Here is a 26,500-nt window from a genome sequence, read left to right as displayed (position 1 = left end):
GTAGATTATAAGGTCATCTGCATATAACCCAATTTTTTTCTCCCATCCATTACAACTGAAGAGGATAATATTCTGGTAGGCTCTCAGTATACACGCTAAAGGTTAAATATAAATGTTAAAAAGTAAGGGGGACAGGGGACACCCCTGTCTAGTACTCCTTCCTATTTGTATTGACCTAGTTAGTTTCCCATTGACCAGGATTTTAGCAGTGGGGTTTTTATAAATAGCTTTGATTGCTGTCAAAAGGTTTTCACCTAAGTCAAGATGTTGAATTACTTTAAACAAAAAAGACCAGTCGACCCGATTGAAAGTTTTGGCAGCATCGAATGTCATTGCTGCCAAAGGAATTTTATAGGTCTGTGCCATATCTATCGCCGCAATTAGGTCGTGTGTCAATTAACTGAGTTGCCTCCCTTTCATGAACCCTTTTTGATCGGGGTGTATTAAATGGCCTATTACTTTGTCTAGACGTTTAGTGATAATCTGGGTGTAGATCTTGTGATCACAATTCTAGAGTGAAATGGGTCTATAAGACTCACAGTCTCTAGGATTTTTATCAGGTTTTAATAGGATTGTTATCGTAGCCTCTTCCCACGACACCGGGGGGCTATGACCTTCAATAAAACATGAGTTAAATAATTGAAGGAGAAAAGGAGCAAGTTTTTCTTTTAGAATAATATATAATTCATTGGGGATAGAATCAGGGCCAGCGGCTTTCCCCCTTTTTAGGGAACTGATTGATTGAATAATCTCCTCCCTTGATATGGGGTGATTTAGTTGTTCTTTTTCGTCTCGATGAAGTGTGGGGAGAGCTAGATCTGACAGGAATTTCTCCATACTATCTTCATCAGGTGGAGTCTCATCAGTGTATAGATTCTGGAAAAATTGGACGAAGGGCTCCTCAATTTCGGAATCATCCGAGATAATGTTTCCAGTGCTCAAGCAGCGGAGGTCCCTAATCCAATTTCTTGTTTGATCTATTTTAGTTTTCCACGCCAAGAGCTTGCTGCAACCCTCGCCATAATCACGGTGAGCTAGTCTGCTGGCATCCCACTTTTTTAAAATTAGAAATTCTAGAAAATCAGCGAGTTTATGTTTCGCAATATTTAATTCTCTAAGAATATTAGGGTTCTCCTGATCTTGTTCTAGATGTTCCTGAAGCTTATGCATATCAGCTTCCAATTTTTTGGTCTCCTCTTGCACCTTCTTAGACTGGGAGAACGATATGGCTGTTAAAGAGCCCCTTAAATAGGCCTTGTATGTATCCCAGATTACTTGAGGTGAAGCTGAATTAAGATTAAAATCAAAGAATTCCTTTGTTTCCACCTTCAATTTATCTATTACTTCATTTTCTAACAATAGTACTCGATTAATGGTCCATCTCCGGGGGGGGGGGGGGGAGAGCTCCTTTCCATTGCCTGTTCTAAGATAATTGCAGAGTGGTCAGACATATGTTCCGGGACATGACTAACTGAAATGATGTTTCTACTTGTGGCGATGTAGACTAAAAAGAAGTCAATTCTGGAGTGATGTCCACACTTTTTATTATGGAAAGTGAACTTTCCACCGGATGTCTTAAATTTATGGGTCCTCTCTCTCCAAATATCCACAAGCCCAATGTCAGACATTAAATGTCTCAGGGCACCTCTCATTTTCTGAGTGTTCGCTCCTACTCTGGTTGAGGTGGAATCTTGACTTGGGTCGAGGACCTAAATTAAAATCACCCCCTAATATAATGCGATAGTTTGTTTTATATAGGTGAAAGAGTAGAGTGCACTAACATGATAGATCAAGCAGTTCAGACATTTTCATAATCGAACATCAATCATGAATCCCATCAGCCACCAGAATAGCAGCCCACATCATTTGGGATCCGATAGCCCTACCTGAGCCATCAGGTTGATCAAGGCTGCAGATAAACAATTTTTGTTTAAAAGGGAGCAGAAATGGATTTATAGACTTCGTACTGATGTACAGGGATTGAATGATGATATTCCCTGGACAGCGCTTTAATCACGTTTGACAACTCAAATACAGTGCGTATACACATCAGAACATTTATCATGGTTAGATGAGAGTTCTCTTTCTGAATTGAACAATTATATTTTGTTCTTTTGAACAACATCAGGCTAATACATAACATTTTTGTTGTTTTGGAGCTCTCTAACTTATCGAGTTAACCATTAAACACTAACCCAGCCAAATTGTGTTCACTGGCTCCGCTATGATGTAAGGCCTTATATTCCAACTTATTGTGGTCGTTGAACCTTAAAATCTGGTTTTTATTAAATCCACATGATATTGCCCTTTAGCCTAATCGACATATCGGACTACATGTCCCATGATGTTTAGTTGCATCATTTGGATGCAATTAATGTGTTCATATTGATAAGCTGAACTACAACTCCCATGATTCATGGTCGCATTAGTTGGATGTCACGAATTAATGCGCCTGTTTCAATCGCATTTAAACAAGCGATATAGGCGCGCTCGTACGTCCCCGTCCGACTCTGAAATGCTCCGTGGTACCGACGGACAGGTTGGTGAATCTCCTTCTATCGTGTATGTCCTGGTGCCCTATGGATATATTCTGTCCTAAAATGCAAGTGCAGCACAGGGTACTCCCTTTATGTAAACGCTAGCCTAGACCCTGTTACGATGCTCATTGGCTATATGAGTCAGTGGGTCTAATTTCACTACATGAAGTGTACGCGAGTATGCCATATGATGACCTGTACATTTGAAAAAACATTGGAAATTAACCATTAAACACTAACCCAGCCATATCGTGTTCACTGGCTCCGCTATGATGTAAGGCCTTATATTCCAACTTATTGTGGTCGTTGAACCTTAAAATCTGGTTTTTATTAATCCACATGATATTGCCCTTTAGCCTAATCGACATATCGGACTAAATGTCCCATGATGCTTAGTTGCATCATTTGGATGCAATTAATGTGTTCTTATTGATAAGCTGAACTACAAGTCCCATGATTCATGGTCGCATTAGTTGGATGTCACGAATTAACGCGCCGGTTTCAATCGCATTTAAACAAGCGATACAGGCGTGCTCGTACCTCCCCGTCCGACTCTGAAATGCTCCGTGGTACCAACGGACAGGTTGGGGAATCTCCTTCTATCGTGTATGTCCGGGTGCCCTATGGATATATTCTGTCCTAAAATGCAAGTGCAGCACAGGGTATTCCCTTTATGTAAACGCTAGCCTAGACCTTGTTACGATACTCTTTGGCTATATGAGTCAGTGGGTCTAATTTCACTACATGAAGTGTACGCGAGTTTGCCATATGATGACCTGTACATTTGAAAAAACACTTGAAATTGTATGTTAAGCGTATCCATATATGTTAGGTCAGTAGTGTGAACATGTACATCAGTTTGCACAGATCTAATTTAGCAATGAGATCTGCTTCCTATGATTAGCATGTTGTCAAAGACAGAACAGAGTTATGTGCTGACTTGAAAATTAGAGATTTGTGTTTTTAACAATGGACAAGAGGTTTAAAAGGTGTTTATTACTACTTGTCTTTACGTAGAGCGGGCCCCTTTTATCTGAGCGGATGCCAGGTGAGGTGAGGCGGTCTCCCGTATTATTGACGGGTAAGCACTTTCCTCTCTTTTGAGCATTATTTAGCTCTTCACGCTAACATTGTTATGTAGCGGATTATTGCATATGTTGGTTAATGACCAGTAAGTCCAAGAAAGATCAAGCAGTTTGACTATACACGTTTTATAATGAGTACTTACTCTTATTTTTGTTCTCTTTTGTTTATAGGATTATAGAAAGATGCTCCCCTAACAAATCGTAAGGAAAGGTTTGAGATATTATTATCTTTAATATTTCTGTTGTTTCACTGGTTTTGAATCAACACAATACAATATAATATATACAGCAGTAGCATAGGTTCTTGTTGGTCCTGGCGAAAGCCGGATTAATATTTTATCCTTCGGCTGAAACATGTTGACCTAATTTTTTTGGACTTGAGCAGTTATTCTGTTAAAACTGCGTCTACACTGTTTTTAAACTTTGTCACATGGACAGATATTATTAAAAGGTTTTTTCTGTCCTAATTGACAATTTTAAACACCACTTCTTCACACTTTTTTCTTTTGCACTGCTTCCATCACCATCATTAATACTTAATAGCCACACTAAGATTCGAGACAGATACCTCATCTCAAGATGAACAGAGAGGTTTAAGTCGCCCAGTTTATCTGCAGCCTTGATCAACCTGATGGCTCAGGTAGGGCTATCGGATCCCAAATGATGTGGGCTGCTATTCTGGTGGCTGATGGGATTCATGATTGATGTTCGATTATGAAAATGTCTGAACTGCTTGATCTATCATGTTAGTGGACCCTAGATTTCTTTGTTGTGATGATAGTCTTTAGGAATTTAAGGGATTAGTTTTCTAGTGGTCGATAAATATTTTCCCTTTGACCCTCCTTTGATATATTACAGCTCTCTTTAATATATCGTGTTATACAGAAAGAGTAGAGTGTACAAAGTGGCAGGGTCGTCTAGGTTTGGCCCTGTGAGAAGGGGCAGCGGCCTCAACACCCCAGCTTACCTCTGACAGGGCAGCCGAGTAGCGCAGGCGATAATCGGGACAGCGCAGACGGATCTGCATTAATAAACAACTGTCGCTCTCCTCCACAGGGCGGGGAATCCGTGGGTTTGGGATTGAGCCCGCCCTCACGCTCCCACATGACCAGGTACAACCAATGGCCGGGCCCGATAGGCGAAGAAAAGGAAGCCGCGTCACCTGCAGTGACACACAACCCGGAAGAGGAAGCGGAGGATCCGGGAGCTGAGGCCGACGTCAGAAAAACAGGAGGCGAGGACGCCCGAGTAACCGGAGGAGACAACACCGAAAGGAACACCGGGAGGATAGAGGTACAGACAGCAAGCGTCTACCGGGAAGAGGCGAGACCTGACTGGAATCCAGAAGAAGAACCAGACGAGTGGTGGGAAGAGTGGTGGACCCCGGAGGAGACGCAGGAGCAGCCGCAACTCAGGAGAGTTGCGGCTTGAGACGGTACATGTCGGGGCACCAGGGGCTCGTGGGGGGGTGGCGGGTGGAGAGAACGTGTACTCCGCGCCACCGTTATATTGATTGTACAGCTTTCTAGAAGATATCTTTTTCCTTCTTTTTATTTTGTTTTTCTTTTTTCCACTGTCACGTATCCCTAGCCTTGGGGGATCATACGGTTACCTGACTTCCTTTGCGCACCTATGTCCCGTATTCCTTTTCCATAACCCCGGGTTTTCTGGACCTTGCCAGCTTTTGCCTATCTAGTTGTGCACTATTATCCTTCGTTTTGTTACCATCCCACTTTTCCCGGCAAAACAGGGGGAAATTAAGAGAAGGACCCTGTAGGCAGGGATCGTGTTGCCAGCACAGCCTTCTCTTGCTAAACACCCTATAACCAGCACCTTATCACCGGGGTGTGGTGGTGGAAATAATACAAACAACCACACTCCAAGGATACTCATTGTCTCTCTTTCCTCTTTTGGGGTAAGCCTGCCTAGAGAACCTCCTGGGAAGCACTCTTCTGGACCACCATAACGAGAGAGAGAGAGAGAAGAGAAGCACAACAACCAAAGACCACCCTTCTACATAGCGAAGAGCATACACTGGAAGTTCGGACTTTATAAAACAACCCTCGCATTGTGACCTTGTCTATACCTACCATCCTGATAATAAAAATCTCACTATCAACCCCATATGGCCTCCGCGCTTCTGTTTCTGCCCATCCCTCTGACAGGCCCATAATAACTTGCGAGAGTTATCCAAAAGTCATTATCTTAACTCTAGCGATTGACCACCTTCCCAGCGGGTCCACCGTGCATTCCCCTAGCATAGCATGGGCAGATTTTTTAATTAAAATGGCGGCCCCTTTTTCTGTACGGGATTGTGTTGTGCAGATACAGTGTTCAATCCACTTTTGATGTTTTAGAACCACTTCCTACTCCTCTTTAAGTAAGTGTGATTCTTGAACAAAAAAGACATTACACTCGGACAATCTTAAATACTCTAATATTCTTTTCCTTCTAGAGGGGACCCTTAACCCATTAACATTCCATGACATAATTCTCATTTTATTTACCTTCCTATTGTTAATAGAAACCGACCCAGGGCACATTGAATTCCCTACCATCATTTGTCTTTTAAGAGAGGACACCAGAACCTACGTGCTACCCTTTGCCTTAAATAAATAAATGAGGATTTTTTTTTGCTTTTTTCCCACTTGCTCCCCTACCCTGTGTGTAACATTTTTAAATTTTCAATTTTATGTGTGACCCCCCCCCCCCTCCATTGGGGAACCCTCCCGTATTACTACTAGAGGTAAAATTGGGTACCTCTGAATTTTTAGGCTCTCTCTCTGGTCAAGCTTGGAAACAATATTTTTCATTTGGATGAGCTCTTTATCTGCTTTATTAAGGCATTTGCATCTTCCGGATCCTTGAAATTAAACATAAACAGAAGAAGGGCCCTTCCTATCTGCATGACTTCCTCACCCCGTATGTTCCTACGTGGGGTTTAAGATCTAGTGGGATGGGTCAGGTCAGCATCCCGAGGATCAGAAGAGCCAGGATGGGCGGTCGCTCTTTTAGCTTTCTAGCAGCCACCCATTGGAATACGCTTCCGATAGAGCTCCGGCTGGAATCGTCGGAGACTGTTTTTCGAAAAAAGCTCAAGATGTGGCTTTTTCCATCTGGCTACTCCACTGTCTGACCTCTCTCTCTCTCTGTGCTGTTCGTTTCTGTCTGAATCGGGTCCTTGTCGTAGCGCTGGGACGCACTAGCTAGTGCAGCCATGCGCTTTATAAATTTGATTTAATTTGATTATTCCACATCACTTTGAGTGAGGCGGGGAAGCTTAAATTTGCTGTGGCACCCTAATTTCTTAATTCCTGCATCGATTTCCCCAACTCCCATTGTTTGTCCTGAGTAATGTGGGAAATATCTGACCTAATGCGAAAGACCAGCCTGCTTTCTTATACATCCCTACTTTTAACCCTGCTGCCAGGATTTTTTCCTTAAGTACATATGTTTTAAAATTCACTAGAATCCTTCTTTGATTTTTTTCCCAGGTCTTTTTGAGAATGGGTCCCGATGTACTCTTTGTACATTATCTTCAAGAAGTTGTTTCTCAATATCGGGATGTAATTCTGCAAGGAGATTAATTATGAAAGTTCTAATATCTCCGCCCTCCGCATCTTCAGGTAGATTCAGGAGCCTGATATTATTCCTCCTTGCGTTGTTTTCCAAACTTTCCAGCGTTTCCAGCAAGATTTTATCGCCCCTTTTTATCGTTTGGATTTCCGTGCATTTTCGTCTACTTGCTTTGTAAGTTCCTCCACGGCTAGCTCCACGACCCCTACTCTTTTGGATGTATCATTCAATATAGTCTCCAGAGTCTCGCAAACCATTTGTATTTTCAGTTGGTTACTCTCAGAGACAGCAAATTTGTCTCTTAGTTCTGTGAGGAGAGTCGTTAGTAGCCCCTCTGTGGCAGAGTGAGCTCCTGTAGAGCATATTGTTTTTAGATTCGTTTTTGGTTCCAGCTCCTCTACTACTGGATTATCACTTTGAGGGGGGTTTAGTAACTTGATAACACTGCCATTGGCCTGAATAAACCATTAGGCTGAGTCGCCATATCATCTTTTTTAGACGGAGGGAATGAGGAGATACTAGCACTAGCACCTTCGTCTGCCAGTTGGGCTAGAAGTTCAAATCTATTATCTAGACCTATAGGCTCCATTAGTGTGTTGGGAACAGGCAGTGTACCCTAGATTTTAAAATGTGAGGGTGTAATGCGGGAACTACCTGTGTTAGTTTTTGGTTGTTTCTTTCGTCTTTTGCCGAGAGGGGTCTTTCCTGGAGAAGCTTTTGTGTTCAGAGCCGAGCCTGTGCTTTGAATAGTTTTTGAGGGCTTAGCTTGTATTACAGGCGCCAAGACTCTACTATCCGTCTCGTGGGGGGATTGATTTTGCCCCCAAATATCCCTACATCTAAGGGTGTATCTATTTAGTCTATTGGGGCCTGTAAGTGGACCCTCCTCTTGTTTCTCCTCCCCTGACCCCCTCGTTCAGCCTTCAGTTTAGGCCCCCAATCTCACCCCTTCCTCCTTACCGGGGTCATCTGTGAAGGCCATACATCAGATACTGCTTCCTTCAAATCAGGCAAATCTCTACCCTCGCCCTCAGTCAGTTGTTTCTCTGTGCTGATGTTTTGTGGATCATCAGGGGTTAATACCCCTAGCCGGGGCTTCCAGCGCAAAAAGGTAGAGGCTGGCGTCCGACTCCCGTCGCTCCAAAATCCAATGCCGGCAGCCGCGCGTCTTCCACACGAGATCTGCTCTGCCGCCTCTAACCAGCGGCCCCCCGCAGCGCCGCCTCCCCCCCGACCGCCACCTCTGTCTGCCTAATCGCGGGGCCGAGCCAGGAACCCCCGGCACCACACCGGCCAACTGGAATGCCTCCCACAAGCCGCCAAAACAGTCCCGCTCCACACCCTCCCAAGGCTACCTGAAACTACCTAAAACCGCCTCAGAATACTTCAGAACGCCTCAAAGCGCTGATCGCAGCCGTCTGACATCCACCGCCTTCCCCCGTCGCTGATCCACCAAAGCCAAGACCGCTCTGGCAATCCTCACGTGCGCCGCTGAAAACAGTCCCGCTCCACACCCTCCACACTGAAACTGTCTCAGAGCGCCTCAGTCGAGCCAGGAACCTTCGGCACCACACCGGCAAACTGGAATGCCACCCGCAAACCGCCGAAACAGTCCCGCTCCACGCCCTCCTAAATCTACCTGAAACAACCTGAAACTGCCACGGGATGTCTCAGAGCGCCGACTGCAGCCGTCCAACAGCCGTCCGCCTTCCACTTTCCCCCGTCGCTGACCTGCAGAGAGTCAAACCTGCATTGGAAATCTTCACGTGGGTCAGTAAAGTGATCTTTTTTTAGTCTCCTTTCAAAAAAGAAAGCCCATCCATTGTTTTCGCTGCTTTAGAGCTTTAGTGCGCCTTAGCAGAGAGAGAGCCTCCGACCGTAGCTAACCAACGGCCGCCATTTTCCCCTCCCGGCTGCTCGTCAATGTTTGTTGCATTGGTAAGTTTCTGGGTGTCTCAGTGTGTGCGTCAGTGTGTACGTGGGTGTTTTATTGGATGCATTAGTGTTTGGATGTCTGTGTCAGTGTCTGCATTGCTGTATGCCTGGATGTGTCAGTGTCTGCATTGGTAAGTCCTGGGTATGTCAGTGTGTGCCTGGGTGTGGTATTGGGTGCATTAGTGCTTGGCTGGGTATGTTAGTGACTACATTGCTGTACGGCTGAGTGTGTCAGTGTCTGCATTGGAATGTCACTGGGTGTGTCAGTGTGTGCCTGGGAATGTTATTGGATGTATTAGTGTTTGGATGGGTGTCTCAGTGTCTGTATTGCTGTATGACTGGGATTGCCAGTGTCTGCATTGGTAAGTCTCTGGGTGTCTCAGTGTGTGCATCACTGAGCGCCTGGGTACGTTATTGTATGCATTGCTGTATGCCTGGGTGTGTCAGAGTTTGTATCAATATGTCCCTGGGTGTGTCAGTGTATACATCAGTGTATGTTTGGGTATGTCAGTGTATGCACCAGTGTGCGCCTGGGTGTTTTAGTGTATGCAAGAATGTGCGCCTGAGTGTGTTAGTGTATATATGAGTGTGTGCGTGGGTGTGTTAGTGTATGTATCAGTATGTGCCTGGGTGTGTTAGCATATGCATCAGTGTGAGCCTGGGTATCTCAATGTATGCATCAGTGTGTGCCTGAGTGTGTTATTGGATGCATTACTGTTTGGCTGGCTGTGTCTGTGTCTGCATTGGTGTATGCCTGGGTAGGTCAGTGTCTGTATTGGTATGTCCCTGGATATGTCAGTGTATACATCACTCTATGCCTGGGTGTCTTATTGGATGCATTAGCGTTTGGCTGGGTGTATCAGTGTCTGTATTGCTGTATGCCTGAGTGTGTCAGTGTCTGCATTAGTGTGTGTCAGTGTGTGTATCAGTGTGTGCCTGGGTGTGTTATTGGATGCATTCTTGTTGACTGGGTGTCTCAGTGTCTGAATTGCTGTCTGTCTGGGTGTGCCAGTGTCTGCATTAGTAAGTCTCTAGGGGTCTCAGTGTGTGCATCGGGGTGTGTTATTATATGCATTGCTGTATGCCTTAGTGTGTCAGTGTCTGTATCAGTATGTCCCCGAGTGTGTCAGTGTATACATCAGTGTGTGCAATGGTGTGTCAGTGTATATGTCAGTGTGTACCTGGGTGTGTTAGTGCATGCATTATAGTGTGACTGGGTATGTTAGTGTATGCATCAATGCATGTCTAGGTGTTTTAATGTTTGCAAGAATGTGTACAAGAGTGTGTGCCTGGATGTGTTAGTGTATGCATCAGTATGTGCCGGAGTGTGTTAGCATATGCATCGGTGGGAGCCTGGGTATGTCAGTGTATGTATCAGTTTGTGCCTGAGTGTGTTACTGGATGCATTACTGTTTGGCTGGGTGTGTCTGTGTCTGCATTGCTGTATTCCTGGGTCTGTCAGTGTCTGTATTGGGTGTCCCTGGGTATGTCAGTGTATACATCACTGTAAGCTTAGGTGTCTTATTGGATGCATTAGTGTTTGGATGGGTATTTCGGTGTCTGCATTGCTGTATGCCTGAGTGTGTCAGAATCTGCACTGATAAGTCTCTGGGTGTCTCAGTTTGTGCATCAGTGTGTGCCTGGGCGTGTTATTGGATGCATTAGTTTTTGGCTGGTTGTGTCAGAGTCTGCATTACTGAATGCCTGGATGTGTGGGTGTCTGCATTGGAAAGTCTCTGGGTGTCTCGATGTGTGCCTGGATATGTTATTAGATGCGTTAGTGTTTAGCAGGATGTGTTAGTGATTGTATCGGTTTGTAGTTGGGTGTGTCAGTGACTGTATCGATATGTGTCTAGGTTTATCTATGTCTGTATCAGTGTAAGCCTGTATGTGTGAGGACCTCTATTTGTGTGTAGCTGGGTGTGTGAGTTCCTCTCCTGATGTGTGACTGGGTGTGTTAGTAACTGTAGCCATCTGTCCTTAGGTGCGCAACCTCACAAACAAAAGGTATGGAACAACACTGCAAGACCTAATTAGCAAAGTACATTACCCCAATAGATGATTCCATTGATCTGCAGAAAAAAAGAAAAAATCTGATATATTTATTAGTTTTACAATTAATAGAATTATAAAAGTATCTTACAACTTCAACAATGCATAAAGACACAATTATAAGAAATAACTAAATATTTTCCATACTGTAAAGGTATGTATAAATATAAATACGCATTTCATTTTCGTTTTTTTCTGTTCTCATCTTCTTTACTCATGCACCATAAATTATGTACTTTTTAAGCAGTCATCATTGAACAGTGAGGAAAAACAATCATAAAGATTGTAGAAAAAAACTTCATACTATCTCATTTCATTTAAGGAACACTGTGCATTGCACTCACTACAAATAAATAAACAAAACACAACATATTTACCTATTTATAAATGCAGTTTTGTGCACAACCACTTTAAATTTGGGAAAAGATTACAGCTAATGTGCAGTGTAATATTTGTGGCATACAGTTACCCAGCAGCACTGCTAAGAAGTATTCACGTGGAATAAGTTCCAAATGGAACCACTTAAAAACAATTTGTGAAATGGTGCACAACTGAATGATGCAGGAGATTCTAGGTGCAGCAGAATATTCCACCTCTACAGCATTCTTGGCAGAAACTTCATCAGCTGCAGTCATCATACTACCAGAAGTCTGTGAAGATTTGAGTGAAATGGTTGCTCACTGTGCAAAATGCCACGTTTGTAGCTGTAAAAATGTGTTCTGTGGGTCCATTTTCCATTCTACTGTTCTCAGGGTTTATACTCATACACCACAAATAATGTACTGTTGGAATAATGCATATTGATCAGTTGCGGAAAAACAACCATAAAGCTGCTCACTATGTGTATGTACGTAGATGTTTGCATGTGTCAGTGACTCTACGGATTTTTGAGAGGATGTTTGACAGTGTGTGGGAGTGTGTCAGTACCTGTGTGAATAACTGTATAGGTGTCTGAGTACATGTATGAGTAATAATATGGGTATCATTATGACCATTAACCTAAATGAATACTAAATATAAATATAACTTTACAAGTACATTTTATTAACATATTGGAGTACAACTTACAACCTTACAAGTACATTTTATTAACATATTAGAATACAATTTAAACCAAACAACTAATAAACAAACATAACATAACTTATTTAACTATTTACAAATACAGAAACACACTGAAATGCGAACTTTTGATTAACTACAGTAGGAACTCACCCCTATCTTTAAATTGCTACTCTCGATTGACTTTACCTCTCCAAATTTGTTATGGATAATGAGTCAGTCAGATTAAAAATTAAAAATGTTATAATGAAACATGTAATTTGACAAGGAGGCAGAAACAATTTAAAGAAATATGAATGAATGTTTAGAAATAGAGTAATACAGAATTTGGTACGAAAAAAGAGGGACACTCAAACGAGAAGAGCAGCACTGAAACAAAAATAATATATTGTGAGTGTGGTTGATAAAGTGTTTCCTCTGAAGCACAAACTATTAATTTTGATATTAAACTGAATGAAAACACTGGATAAAACAGTACCAACTATGAACAAAAAAACCAGAAAGGTTTATTAATAAAAGTAACTTTTGCAAAATGTTCAAAGGAGAATGGAAGTGTACATCCACTACCGAGCCTTACTTTAATGAATAAAACTACTTACAGGAGAATCAATTAGTGTATGCAATTGAAACAACTGCCCGATGTTATGAAGTAAAAGACAGTAGCTCCACTGCAAAAGAAGAGCTGATTCCTAGAAATGTAGAGGAAGGGATAGGTGAAGAGGTGCAAGAAAGGCATAGACATGCTCCTATGTATAAATGGGAGTGCAGTAGTATTTGCCAGGAATAAATTGATACAGTAGAACCCCACCCGTGTACTTGCAGTACTGTTGTCTACTTAATTTGCTTCTGCAAATATTGAGACAAATTAGTACTAGTATCATCGTCATGTTGAGTTTAAGTGCATGTTGTGAAATTTAGGAACACCAGCTTGGTTTCTGGCACTGAGTAATGAAGAATATCCATGGGATCATATACATTACTCACTGAGGGAAGCAAACTCTAACATTAAAGGTATCATCCACTGATCTTCAGAAAGGGCTTAAAGATACAGTTGTGTATTTTCCTTTAAATGTCAAACACAGTATTGAAACTGTGCGTGTAGAGGGAGATTTGGAACAACCGCTTGTTATTCTAGTGAATGGTGTGCCCGCAAAAAACAAAAAAATATGTCAGGAACTAGTGGATGTAAATAAGGTGAAGAAACCTACATTATATCTTAAAGACAATAACATACCATAAAGATGTAGATGTTGTCTAACATGGAAGTTGCATGAAGGAAGAGATGGTGCCGTCAAGAGGACAACTTCATAAAAGTCAATCTGAAAAAATATATGGGCATAACAGTATCCATCCACTTCATTCAAAAGAGGTTATTGAGGATGCCATTGAACTGTATCAGATGAAACAAGCAAAAGAACGCCACTGAGTGTCTGGAGAAAAGTTTAGAGGCTCAATATTTTCCTCAACTATTTTGAACTAGACTAGGCGGACGGTATGATGACTGCCCTGTGCAAATACCTACAGCAGAGTACAAGTCAATAAGATCATATTCTGAGGACCCTATATTTCCTATTCCATATGTATTCCATCTGTTGCTTGAAACAAGTTGCCTCTTCTCAGTTCTCTTTGGAAAGAAAAAGTATACAACTGTTAAAAACACCTCCTTAACAAACATCAGTACTTTTAACAAACATTTCAAAAGTACCCAACAAAACCCTCCGAGCAGTAGTGGCACAGTTTCTGACCAACCCTGAATTTCAACCTGCACTTCTTTAGGGTTCATTCATAATTACTGACAAGGGCCTCCTTTATAGTGAGATACCTCAACCTCTTTCACGTCTCTACAGCCAGTACGTTGTCTCTTCCATCACCACAAATATGACTCCAAAAGCACCTCTGTAAACCTCCTCAGACATCCTCTGTACAACTACAGCTACTTCCTATGCCATAAATAACCTGTCTGTATCAAGCCCCTCCTTAAAGTGAGGCACCAAGTATCTCAATATATGGGCTCTTTCTTCTGCACTGGACACAGTAGTGGTGCTCACACCATTTTTGCTAGACTCTAACAGCTATTTGGCCTTCAACTGCACCTCCTTGACACTCCAGCTAGTAAGACCCTTTTCTCCTCCAAGGCCTTGCCTTTTCTCTCCTCTGCACCCAGCTGGGCCAGCTGCAACCTCAAGTCACCGTCAGCCTGCCTGTCCTTGAGGTTCTGGGAGGGGAAAGTACTTCCTGCACCATATCCAATAGAGAAGTCTATCTCTGGGGGATCCTGTCTCTACTCTGGAGACTTTACCCACTCATTTCTCCACTCCTCTCCCTCCTTCTGAAGCCCACTACCCTTTGGGATTCTAATTCTGAGGTCAACTACAATCAGGGTTCTACCTTTTCAAGAGTGCTGAAGTAGTCCTCCTCAAACTATTCTTGTAGAGCAGGTTGCATTCTGTGGATGTCCCCTCTGGCTCTAAGGGTGAACTAGAACTCAATCTTAGACATACAAGATTAAATGGGTGTGTGAATGGTCTTATGGGTTTGTGAGTGTGGCAGTCACTGTCTGGCTATATGAGTGATGGGTACATAAGTGATTTTGTGAGATGATATGGATCGGTAGGACTAAGGCCATCTTTTACCAGCATAACATGGGGAGAATAATCTGGGGCGTGCAGGGTAGTTTTGCCTTTTGGAACACACTTAAACTCTCCCTAATGGGGTAGAACGCCTTGATAAAGATGGTGGTCCTGCCTCGATGTCTTTATACAATGCAAGGTTCCTTTTTTAACTTCGGCACAGAGTATTCAAGGAGCTGGATGCGCTCCTGGTCCTATTATTGTGGAATGGGAAGAGATGCCGGGTTAGCCTTGAGATCATGAAGCATAGGTGGGGCAAAGGAGGTCTAGAGGTCCTAGATTTAAAACTTTATTATTTTGCATCGCAATTGCAACATCCTGGCTGGACACGGATCCCTCCTGGGAGAGGTCACTGCTAGAAGGCACGTATGGGGACCGACAGTTAGGAGCGCTTCTTTGGCGGGCGGAGGGGGGCAGCGAGAACATAGTCCTCCATTGGTGCGACTCGTAGCGACAATATGGAACCGGGTGGTACGAAGACTAATTCTGGACCGGACTTCTGGCTAACGCCATCCTTTGCTCAAATAGACCAGATTATGTCCACAGATAAATTGAAGGATGGGGGCTGCCTGATGCTGGCTGACCTCTACCTGGACAATAAATTCATTACTTATCAAGAGGAGGTGAGCAACTTCGAGCTGGGATCAGGGCAGTTTCTGCAGTATGCTAAAATAGCTGCAACGGCGTGGCACTTATGGCCCTAGTTTCCAGAGGCCCCAGGGCACACCCACACCCTAGTCACTATGATCACCATGGCTGGGGGGCGGAAGTTGGTCACTCACCTCTACAGGGCGTTGAGAGAAGATAAGAAGAATGGCCCCTGAAAAATAGAAGATAAATGGCAGCGGGTGTGTCCTCGGGATATCATTCCACGAGAATGGGAAAAGATACACGAAAGTGTGCGAAAGGTGTCGGTATGCAACCGCTTCAAACAAATTCAGTATAATATAATACATATGACCTACCTCTCAACCAGACGGCTTCAGGCCATCGATAGTTCCAGGGACCCACATTGCCCCAGATGTCGTGGCGCTCAGGCGAATTTCCCGCATATGGTGTGGACGTGCCCAACGATCCAGAAGTATTGGATGGCAGTCCTAGAGGACCTGACCAGAATAACGGGATGGACAATTGCCCTGGACCCGTGCGCCTGTCTCTTGGGCTTGATTCCACGGGATCCTAAATGCAAGACAAGTAGGCGGGTCCTGGTTCTGGGCCTCGTTATAGCCAAGAGGCATATTGCGATCCATTGGTTAACCCAACAGGGGCCACTAGTGGCGAAGTGGAGAACAGATTTGAGGGAGTGGGCATTGGCGGAGGAAGTACATATGCGTAACACCAGGAGGGATAACAAACTACCGAGGTGCTATTGGCGTGGGGAGTGATGATTCAAGAGATAGCGGGACAGACCTCACAATCCTCACAAGACAGCTCAGAGACGACGTCTTCCACAGGGGGGACGGTCCCAGAGGAAGGACACAAAGGGACCCAGCATAAATGATCAGATCTATAGACCTCGAGTTATCCTGACCCGGCATGGGGGGGGAGGGGGAGGGTAGGGACGGGGGGTTTAGGGGTGGGTTGGAAGGGTAGGGGGGGAGTTAAATTACAGTTGAGTTCTGATGTCGTTAATAAAAATGAAGAAGAACATTGACGATGGAGAATCTTCCACCAACACAACCTTAGGTCTAATTGATGACATGTATCATTGTTAAAACATGCACCACCTCGGCTGAGGCCAAAGAGAATTATGATTGTTGATGTACATTGTCTGCTGATATGGAGGAACACATAATAAAGATTTTTTTTTTTTTAAAGTGATTTTGTGAGAGTGTAAATGGGTCTGTAAGCGTCTCCCTGGCTATGCGAGCATGTGAAAATTACATAATATTAAATTACATACTATAAGCAAACACCTACCTCTAATTTCAAATGCATTCATTCCTACTAGCATAATAAAATGCATATACATTCAGTATAGCAATTCCTCTTTCTTCTTTCCTGCTCACTCTATTGTTACTTAATATTCTCATCTAAGCAGCCTTCTATTTTCCCTTCCAGTATACTGTCTAGGAGATACACATTTTCTTTCACCTTACAAACACTCACTATTTTTTTTCAAAAAAGACTTTTATGTACTACAACCTAATTAACATACCTGTAAAAGCTCTTTGCTGTTTTCTCGGTTTTATTTCTATATCTGGTAACATCTGTTTTCATTTTAAATCTCCAGTCAGAACTCCTGTTAACCACCTCCTCTCTCAATAGAAAAGCAGGTAAAATGGCTACCCCTCAACATGTGCTCTTAATTATGCTGCTCTACTTAACAAATCACAAGCTTCCTTTCATCTCTCTTCTTTGTTATACCACTTCTAAATGGTCAATATTTCTTTAACCCTTTCCATGTTTCCTATGAAGAAGCCCAATTTGGTTGAGTTTTTTCAACACGATGCTCAGCGCGGCCCCCCATGTAACTTTGCAAATCTGTGGCTGATTAACACAGGAGGCCGTGTTCAACCCTGTGACTGCTTCGCGAATCTCAAACGACCCCAAAAAAGTTTTCTGGCAGTTTACTGCCCATTAAACATGCTTACACCTCATTAATCACATACACATGAGGTCAGGAAAGCTCTCACCTGATCCCCTTCAATTAGTATACGAGCAACTTTTCAGCGCCGTGGACAGTTTCCTGAGATATAAAATGGCAGACGCAAGTTTTCTGTAAGGTTGCGGCCAGCCAATCAGGACCTTGCTGTGGCACGTGGAGCTGTGGATTCCCCTCTGAAGGAACTGTGTCCTTGGCTATAAAAAATTGGTTTTCGGTTAATATCTCAAAAACTGATGAACGAATTTACACTAAATCACAAAAATCACTCTTTCTGGACCAAGAGCTAGCTTTCTGCCAAAGTTGGTGTAATTCCATCCAGCGGTTCGGGTAGTACCCGTGTCTAAATTCTCCATGGCAATTAACATGAGAAAATACGTTTTAGGAACACCCATTTTTCTCGGCCCCCGCTTGACAGACCACCTCAAAACTTTCAACACAGCAGCTGAACTGAGCGTCGTACTAATTTTGGAAAGTTTATGAGGATTCGTCAAATGGCACCAAAGTTATTGGCAAAACAAAAAATGCTTTACCTATGGAAGGTAGGTCCTGACTATAACTACGTAGTGGCGACCGCCACTAATATATAAACAGGCATAGTTTCCCAAAAGGTCTTTGTCTCTTCAAGACAATTCACTCCAGTCCTCTTTGGACTTAAACAAAGACTCAAAATTTGTTTGAACAGAAACAGAGAGAAGAAAATGGAGCCATCAATAGACAAAAAAAAGCCTGCACTTGAGACGGACATCTGCTTTCTCCAGTATTCATGGTGACCATTCACACGCTTTCTATGTGATCCCCAAAGTGCCCTGTTGCATCCACACACCTAGAGCTGTCCTCTGACAATGGTGGGATGTGGTATCTTTGCTGGTTGCAGCACTGATGCCACCAATCCTCTGACCCCATGTCTGCTTTCTTGTGAGGTTTGAGAGTTAAAGGATTCATTTGGTGGATTCAGATGCTAATCTCTAAGATCTCACTCTTGGAGAGTGACAGTTTTAAGTGACAGAAACCCAGAACCCACAGTCTTGTTTGAGGGAAAATGGGGGTAAAGGTTAGAGAAACACTGGAGGCATCTTTGGTGGTTCGGGCCAGCTTCATAGGTATTGTTAATTCTTCAGACACAAATATACTTACACAGGCCTTCTCCATGCCACCTCATAAAAGGACATACACCCTTATGCATCAAGCCAAAATCCAGTCGGTAAAATACCGATTCGTTAATAGCTCCCGGTATTGCGTGAAAAATACCCAATCCCAATGCATCAACCCAAAACCCGAGCAAATAACGATTCGCTAAATAAATAACCTCGAACATACCGAATCGCTAATACCCAAAATGCTAATTTACCGATTCGCTATATACCGAATTAGCAATTACCGAAATCACTATTAGCTCCCGGAAATTGCCAATAGCAAATAACGAATCGCACCCCAATGCAACAAAACTCGCTAATAACGAAAATCCCAAAAATCGCTATTTTGCCAGAGCTAAATAAGGGGAATCAAAACCTGGAGGTAAAGTTACAAAAAAAAAAAAAAGATGAGGATAAATTCTTCCTACATGTGCAAATGATTGAGGCAATCACTAAACCCTTAAATGTGGCCCAGGAGACCCTGTTGGCTCCCACAAAATGGCTGCCCTCTACGTGCTTGCAAGGAGGATGCGGATCAATGCAGCAGGACAGCGCAGGAGAAGGGTCCAGGAGCGAGTGTTCAGACTGCGCATAACCTTGCTCGGCCAGAATGAGGACGAGGTGTACCAGAAGTATCGCCTCAATCGCGCTATGATCATGCGCCTGATTGCAGACCTGGAACCATTACTGCAGCACCAGACACACAGGACAAATGCTATCCCTGCGCACGTTCAGGTCCTATGCAGCCTGCACCTACTGGCCTCAGGGAGTTTCCAGGGGGTAAATGCGGTGGCCGGAGGTGTTTCGCAAAGCGCACTGTCACGCTTCTTCAAGAAATTCCTAGATGCCATGCTGACAATGCTCCACACACACATCAGCTTCCCCACAACCCCACAGCAGTTGGACCGCACCAAACAGGCATTCTACCAGGTGGCACAATTTCCACATGTGATTGGATGCATCGACTGCACGCATATCCCCATATGTCCTCCGTCAGCAAATGAGTACCTATTCCGGAACCGCAAGTCATACCACTCGATCAACGTGCAGGTTGTGTGCGATGCCAAGAACATCATAACGGACCTAGTGGCACAATTCCCAGGGAGCACACACGACTCATACATCTTCCGCAACAGTGGAATGCACAGGCGACTAATCAATGGAGAATCCGGAGAGGGACTCCTGTTAGGTACGTAGAAATACGCTTCCCCACACCAACACCACACATGTATGTACATCACCAATGCTAAGTCTATGCTTCTATCTTCTAGGTGACAGTGCTTACGCCCTGCGGGAATACATACTCACCCCATACCTAAATCCAGCAACCCCGCAGGAACATCGCTACAACGCTGCACACATCAGCACGAGGAATGTGATAGAGCGGACTTTTGGGATTCTCAAGAGCCGCTTCCGTATCCTCCACAAGACTGGCGGCGCCATGCTATACCAACCAGACACATGCTGTCGAATAATTGCTGTATGTGCAATGCTGCACAACATTGCCACCAGAAGGGGGATACCCATGGAGGTGGACAGGGATGACGACCACCAGGCTGACCAACCACCCGCCCAACGACGACCGGCACACATCCCAAACACAGCAGAGGGCCATAGGAGGCGGACATACATAATGCAAAATCATTTTTGACCCTGGGTAAAATGAGACATTACAAGTTGGTGTTGGGTGCAACTGTTTAATGCACAGTAGCACTGAGGATTGTGCAACAGAACTAGCATTGTGAATCATGCTCCGATTGCATACATGTAAATAAAAGGTTCCTTAAAGTCAGGCCTGTGCAAACACAATAATTGGATGGCCATGGTTGCTCCACCATGGACCTGCAGCATGTCCAAATTTCTAGTGGCGCTTGCCACGTACACCAAGCCTCCGCTCAGGTGCATCCAAAGCCTCACCACGGCCTGTCCCCGTGGAGGCACGCGAACTGCGGCGCCTGGTGCTGGCCTCTGCCAGTGACACGCTGCTGGAGGCAGCCTCACTGGTGTCATCCCCTCCCAATGCTGCAGCACTGCATGTGCTGCTCTGAAGTTGTTCCACAGCAGTGGTGATGTGTCCCAGTGACTTGGCCACATCACCGCAGAAGTGCCCAAGGTCCACCTGCAGGGAGACTGTGCGGCGTGCCAACACAGCGGTGCAGTTGCTGTGCCGTTGTATGGCCTTGGTAGCGGCGGCGGAACGCAACATTAGCTGCCGGTTACTCCTCCTCTGGGACTCATGGCCCTCCCTGATGGCACGGGTGAGCTCACGTACCTCCTCCCTGAGCTGAGCATTGCCATCAGCAACCGCAGTGGTCTGGTCCCTGACCGCCGTGCCCATGTCCCTGACCGCGGAGCCCATGTCGGTGACTGCTGCAGTCATGGCGCGCATCTCCCTCGCTAGGCGCACGATATTGCAGCTGATGCTAGCCACATGTCTTCCCTGCAGGTTCTGTGTACGCAGCATCCTCTCCTCGATTGCAGAGGTTGTTGGGACATCCTGGTCTGCTGAGGAGACGGAACTGCGACGGGCCCTGTGACGCCGTGCGTGTCTTGAGCCTCCAGGTGGTGCAGCAGGTGGTGTGGATGTGCGCTGCGTGGGTGCCAATTGCGGGGGGGGGGGTTGCCATCTCCTGCAAGGGCGCAACTTGGTGCCTGTGCCTCTGCGGTATTGTGGCTGTACTAGCTGCAGGCTGTTTTGCTGGTGCCGTTGCTTGTGGCGCAGGTGCTGGTGCCTTGGCTTGTGGCACTGGTGCTGGTGCCGTTGATTGTGGCGCTGGTGGAGGTGGTGCTGGTGGGGTGGCAGGTGTTGGCGGTGCGTGCGCATCCTGCGTTGTCTCCTGGTCTGACTCCACGGGTGTCTCAGAAATGATCAGCTGGTCGCTGTCGTCAGAGTCCCCAGGTGATGCATCTGTGTGTGAAACAGTGCATGATTAGTGGGATGATTACACCTACATAGTGTTGTACCCATTAATGTCCCTCTGTGGTCCAACAAATGAACAGTCTACAGCCATGTACAAAATATGTGGTGTATGCTCATAGGATTTACGCCTGTACATGCACTCTGGGCTGACTAGACTACAACTCCCAAGATGCAGTAGTGTCATGTGTGGAGCTGTCTGTGCCAGAGCTGCAGACACAGTGAGATTGGGCTGGGGGCATGGGTATGGATTTACGCTATGCTGGGTGTGGCACAGGCATGCATCTTACCTTGGGCACTTGTGGCTGCGCCGGACGTGTCCATCTGGGTCACCCCCACGACGGCTTCCCGCTCTATCGTCCCTTCCACAAGGTCCTCCAGGGCTGTGTTGGATGGTGCAGTGGTTGTTCCGCCTCCAGTCCTTCTTGCCTCCCGGAGCCTCTCAGCAATCCTCTCTTTGGCGCGCTTCCGCAGGTCATACCACCGTTTTTTAAGGTCGTCGATGCTGCGGGTAGTGACGCCAACCGTATTGACCCTCTCACGGATGCGCTGCCAGATGCGCCGCTTCTCTGTCTCAGGCACCTTGAGGGACAGCTTGCCAAAGAGGCGGTCGTGTTTGCTGGACACTCCCTCGATGAGGTACTCCAGCTCCCTGTCCGAAAACTTCTTCTTGCGCTTGCGTGCAGATTCTGCGCTGGATGGCACTTCCTGCGACATGATGGATGTCTGATGTGAATGGCAGAATCTGTGTGGCCTCACTCTGCACAGCCTGTCCTTCTTTCCAGCTCCTGTCTGCTCCTCTGTCGAGGCAATGTGGGTGGGGCAGCAGTATTTCCTGGTTGGTGATGTCATCAGCCCGTTCCCGGAGCGACGCGGCAATTTGCGATTTCGCTATTACCGATTCGGTAATAGCTAACTCGGTATTACCGAACTCGCTATTAGCCAAATCGGTATTACCGAACTCGCTATTTGCTAGTGAGGCCGTTTGCGTGCCCCGCTATTAAGGAATCGGTAAATTTAGCGATTTTTAAGGAATCGCTAAATTTCACCGAATCTGTTGATGCATGCCAATTACCGATTCCTTAATGGCGATTCCTTATTTTTCGCTATTAAGGAATCGGTATTAGTTTGGTTGATGCATATGCCCCATAGTAGATAGTTAACAAAAATCCATACCAGCTCCAGCCGCCCCGCTCTTGAGCCCACGACTTACCAGGAGCTCAGTAAAAATTGCCAGTATGAGACGAAGAGTATCAGTAACCCTCCAACTATCTGGAGAGCCTAAGGACAGAGAAGATGACCAGACAAGGTGTTGCAGCTATGGAGCCAATGGGGTGTTACATGAGGGGCCACCAGTTGAATAAGCTAGCCAGGTAGTGTCAGAGCCAAACAGGGTCTATGGACAATGAATGCGAAAGCCAAAATTAGGAAGACAGCTGCAGAAGAGAGATAGCAAGGAAGGAAAGGGGGGAATCAAAGGTGCAAAGAAGGAGCAAACGGAGGGCAAGACTATGACTAAGACTAAGACTAAGCAGCTGCGAACCAACTGACCACTGTTACTGACAGCTGTAAAATTCCCATTGAAGTTCCCGCCTTCACTCAGGGCTTCTCTCCAATTAGACTCTGTTATTTTTACTTGGGAGGCCCACCAGATACCTTTGTGCTCCTGCCACCACTGACCAGCCTTACAAATCCTCTAATCCTGCTTCTTTCTGCATTTTCCTTGCTTTGTTTGTCTCCTGATCTTGTCCAATTATCATTGATCCTGACATTCTCTTTATCAGCCTGTTCAGACTCATCTGTCTTTTCCTGATCCTCTGACCTCCATACTCCTATGTTCTCCAGGGCACTCTTTCTGGCCTCCTTTTCTTAGTCTCAGTACAGGAAAGCAGGCAGAAAGGCATGTCTGCTCTCACCCAGTGGGGGCTTTAAAAATGCTCCTGCTGGTTGAGAGCAAACTTTTGTTGCCCTGCCCACACTCTTGTCCAGCGGTAAAAAATTTAAACAGCTGCTACTGCTGGGTGGGAGCAATGCCAGCTCTCGAAGCCCAAGCTGGATAGGGCCGCAGGGACTTGCGCCTCCCCGTGGCCCTAGCGTAGTGTTTGGTGGGTGCCTCTGGTAGGCACTGAAGCATATAAGGCCCCAGGGTCTACTATAGGCTTGGGGAGGGGGGCTGCATGCCCCTAACCCTCTATAAAAAAAGGCCCTGGAGGAGGGGTCATTGGGGCCCATAGTGCCTCAGGGAGGGGGCTGTGTGCACACCGCTCTTTGAAATGTAGGTTTTGACCCTGGGGATGGGGTCTCTGTGGCCACTAATGGTTTGGGGAAGGAGGCATGTGCTCCCCTCACCTAGATTTAAAAAAAGGCCCATGTAGTGAGATCCCCAGTGCCTGAAGTGACTTAGGGAGTGGGGCAGTTCTTGCCCTTCCCTTAAAAAAACAAAGGCCCTGGGGGATGGGGCCCCAGGGAGCCAAGTGGCTTTGGCAGGGGGGCTGCACCAATGGTTAGGTGCATGGCCTAGCCACAGGCCAGACTCTGAGACCAACCGCACAGCGAGGACAACCATTTGGTTGGCTGCCTGCAGGGGTTGGGGCAGGGCCTGGGTGGATGTGGGGGTTTGGCTTTACCTTAGGTAACAAAATATTAATTTCCGTTCAAAAAACCTTGAAGTTCACAGAAAAACTAAAGGTTAAAGTGACATCATTTTATTTTGTGTTGCTGCTATGTGCGCCCTAAGTGGCTATGGGTATGCCCAAACGTGGGTTCCTAACCTCATAGAAGCCCCACCATTCCCCCAAATTTCATCATGCTCACGCAAGCAGCTCCTTGCCATATAAATGCGTTCCTCCATCTTGGCACACCAGTCCATCTCCTTGTGACTCCCTGCCATCATCGGGGTAGTGGCTGAGGTCCGCAGTGAAGCAATTTCCCTCTTCCGGTTCAGAGTTCCCACCCCAATCAGTGACCTTTCTCCCCGATTCCCCCTCCATATCCTCGAGTACAATATGTTCCATCTTCTCCACCGGCATCCCAATACCTGTTCAAAAATGTGGAAGATAGATCCCCAGTAGCGGGATATAATAGCAGGGCAGGTCCAGACAACATCACGGAAGTTTGCTTCCTCCTCTCTGCAGCGCACACAGGAGGATGAAGAATGTTTGAGGGCCCTCTATAACTTCAGCTGAGTCAGATATGTAGTATGCAGTTAACAGAGTTGAACAAAGCGCAACCAGTTCTCTTGGTGCCATTAGAGCTTTCCTCCATTCACCATCGTCCAGTGCACATAACCAAGAGTCTCACTTGGCCCTCAGTGAGGCAAACAGGTCTGGTGAATTAATGACCAATGAGTTATACATATGGGAGATGCCCCCTCACTTTATCGGTCCGGACAACAGCTGGGTCTCCATCAAGCTGAACTTGAGGTGCCCAAATGGAGTCCTCGTGGGCAGAGCATGCTGAGCTGAAGGTATTTATTACATTGAGATTGGTTCAGATGGAAATCTACTTTTAAATATTGAAAAGATTTCATGTGAGTCCCTCGCCAGATACCCCCAAGCTAGGAAATACTAATGAGGTCCCATCTGGCAAACCCCTCCAATTGTGTAACCTGATCCAGCCACCTTCCTTTTCATAGGGACGTTTCCAACCCGATCTTTCTTTCCTTCCCGTCCAGCTCAGGGCCAATCTCCTCATTTGGAATATCACTTTTGTTAGTTTTGGCAGAGTGCCAGGCAGAGGTGCCCTATAAAATATGTTCTTACTGTTATTTACACCAAGAATTAACACTGCCTTCTTGAAGGCATGTACGTTCCACCCTCTGTGAAGCCAGTCATTGACCACGATAAGTTGTATGGCCCAATTACATAGCCGGAGGACCACCACTTCCATTCCCCCATCTAATGTAGACTTGGCACATTTTTCAAACGCTATGTGAGGGACAATTTTAGCTAATAGGTACGTTCATATTGTGCCATGGACCCCTGCGAACCATTTTGGGGCAGCACATTTGGACATTTTTGGAATACATATAGGAAGCGGTGCAGGACCATCATTTTAAATAATGCCAGTTTGCCAAGGATATTGAGACAGAGCCTAACCCATTTCCCCAGGTCCACTTGCATTCTAGGGGGCCACAAACTCATTGTACCTATATTGCCCATCAGAGGCACCAGCAGAGAGTTGGACCAATTTACATGGAGGCCAAAGCCTGATCATATATGTCAAGAATTTGGAGGATACATGAGCCCATGGACACTGGGTGAGCCACGAACAGTAGCACATCATCCACACGTAAGGCTATACAGTCTTCCACCCCATATTCCCATAGAAACACACTTGGGCGTTGCCTATGACCCATGTTGCTAGTGGCTTAATTGCTAGGGAAAACAACAGAGGTGACAGGGGGCATCTCTGCGGAGTGCCCCTCTGTATGGGGAAACTAACTGACAAGGCGCCATTAGCCTCCACCTGCACTCTAGGATTTTTGTATAGGATCCGTACATATGATATAAATTTGGGCCCGAAGCCCAACTGGTGCAGTACCTCACACAAAAAGTCCCAGTTCCAAGTATCGAACACCTTTCCTATGTAGATTAACAGTAGAGTGTGCTCCCTGTCTAGGCAGCCCCTGTAAGCTACCGCTCAATGGACCCTACAGATACAATGTCGGGCACTACGGCTGGAGATGAAGCCACATTGGTCTTTGTGTATTGAGTCATGGTGTAAGGATGTCGGTTGGTGAAAAAGAACACACAGTACTAGAAGGGTCTGGTCCTGTCTTTTATTTTTAGGCGTTTCAAGGATATAAGTCTATTAGTTTTTTTTGTCTGCTTGATCTTGAGCTTGACAACCTTCTATCTTTCTTTTCTAGGTTCTCCTTTCGGACAGACCAGATACCTCCGGTAGAAAAGGACAGGTAAGTTCTTGTGCACTTTTACTTTTCTATTTAATAATTTCCTTACTGTT

The 26,500-nt window shown here is 45.4% G+C and overlaps 1 long non-coding RNA gene across 1 annotated transcript in view; it reads right to left on the bottom strand.

The window, feature by feature from the left end:
• Window positions 1-11,376: 11,376 nt before the first annotated feature.
• The window catches only part of LOC146776203 (uncharacterized), a 63,351-nt gene continuing 48,227 nt past the window's right edge, over window positions 11,377-26,500 (bottom strand). The window contains exons 3-4 of the long non-coding RNA XR_014971971.1: window positions 17,514-17,679; window positions 11,377-13,871 (exon numbers count right to left, since the gene is read on the bottom strand). This is a non-coding gene — a long non-coding RNA (uncharacterized LOC146776203). The remainder of the gene's footprint in view (window positions 13,872-17,513; window positions 17,680-26,500) is intronic.

The sequence above is a fragment of the Triturus cristatus genome, chromosome 12 (genome assembly GCF_964204655.1).
Source record: "Triturus cristatus chromosome 12, aTriCri1.1, whole genome shotgun sequence".
NCBI classification, from domain to species: Eukaryota; Metazoa; Chordata; class Amphibia; order Caudata; family Salamandridae; genus Triturus; species Triturus cristatus.
The sequence above is the reverse complement of the archived record's forward strand: the minus strand, read 5'-3'. Positions and strand labels throughout refer to the sequence as shown.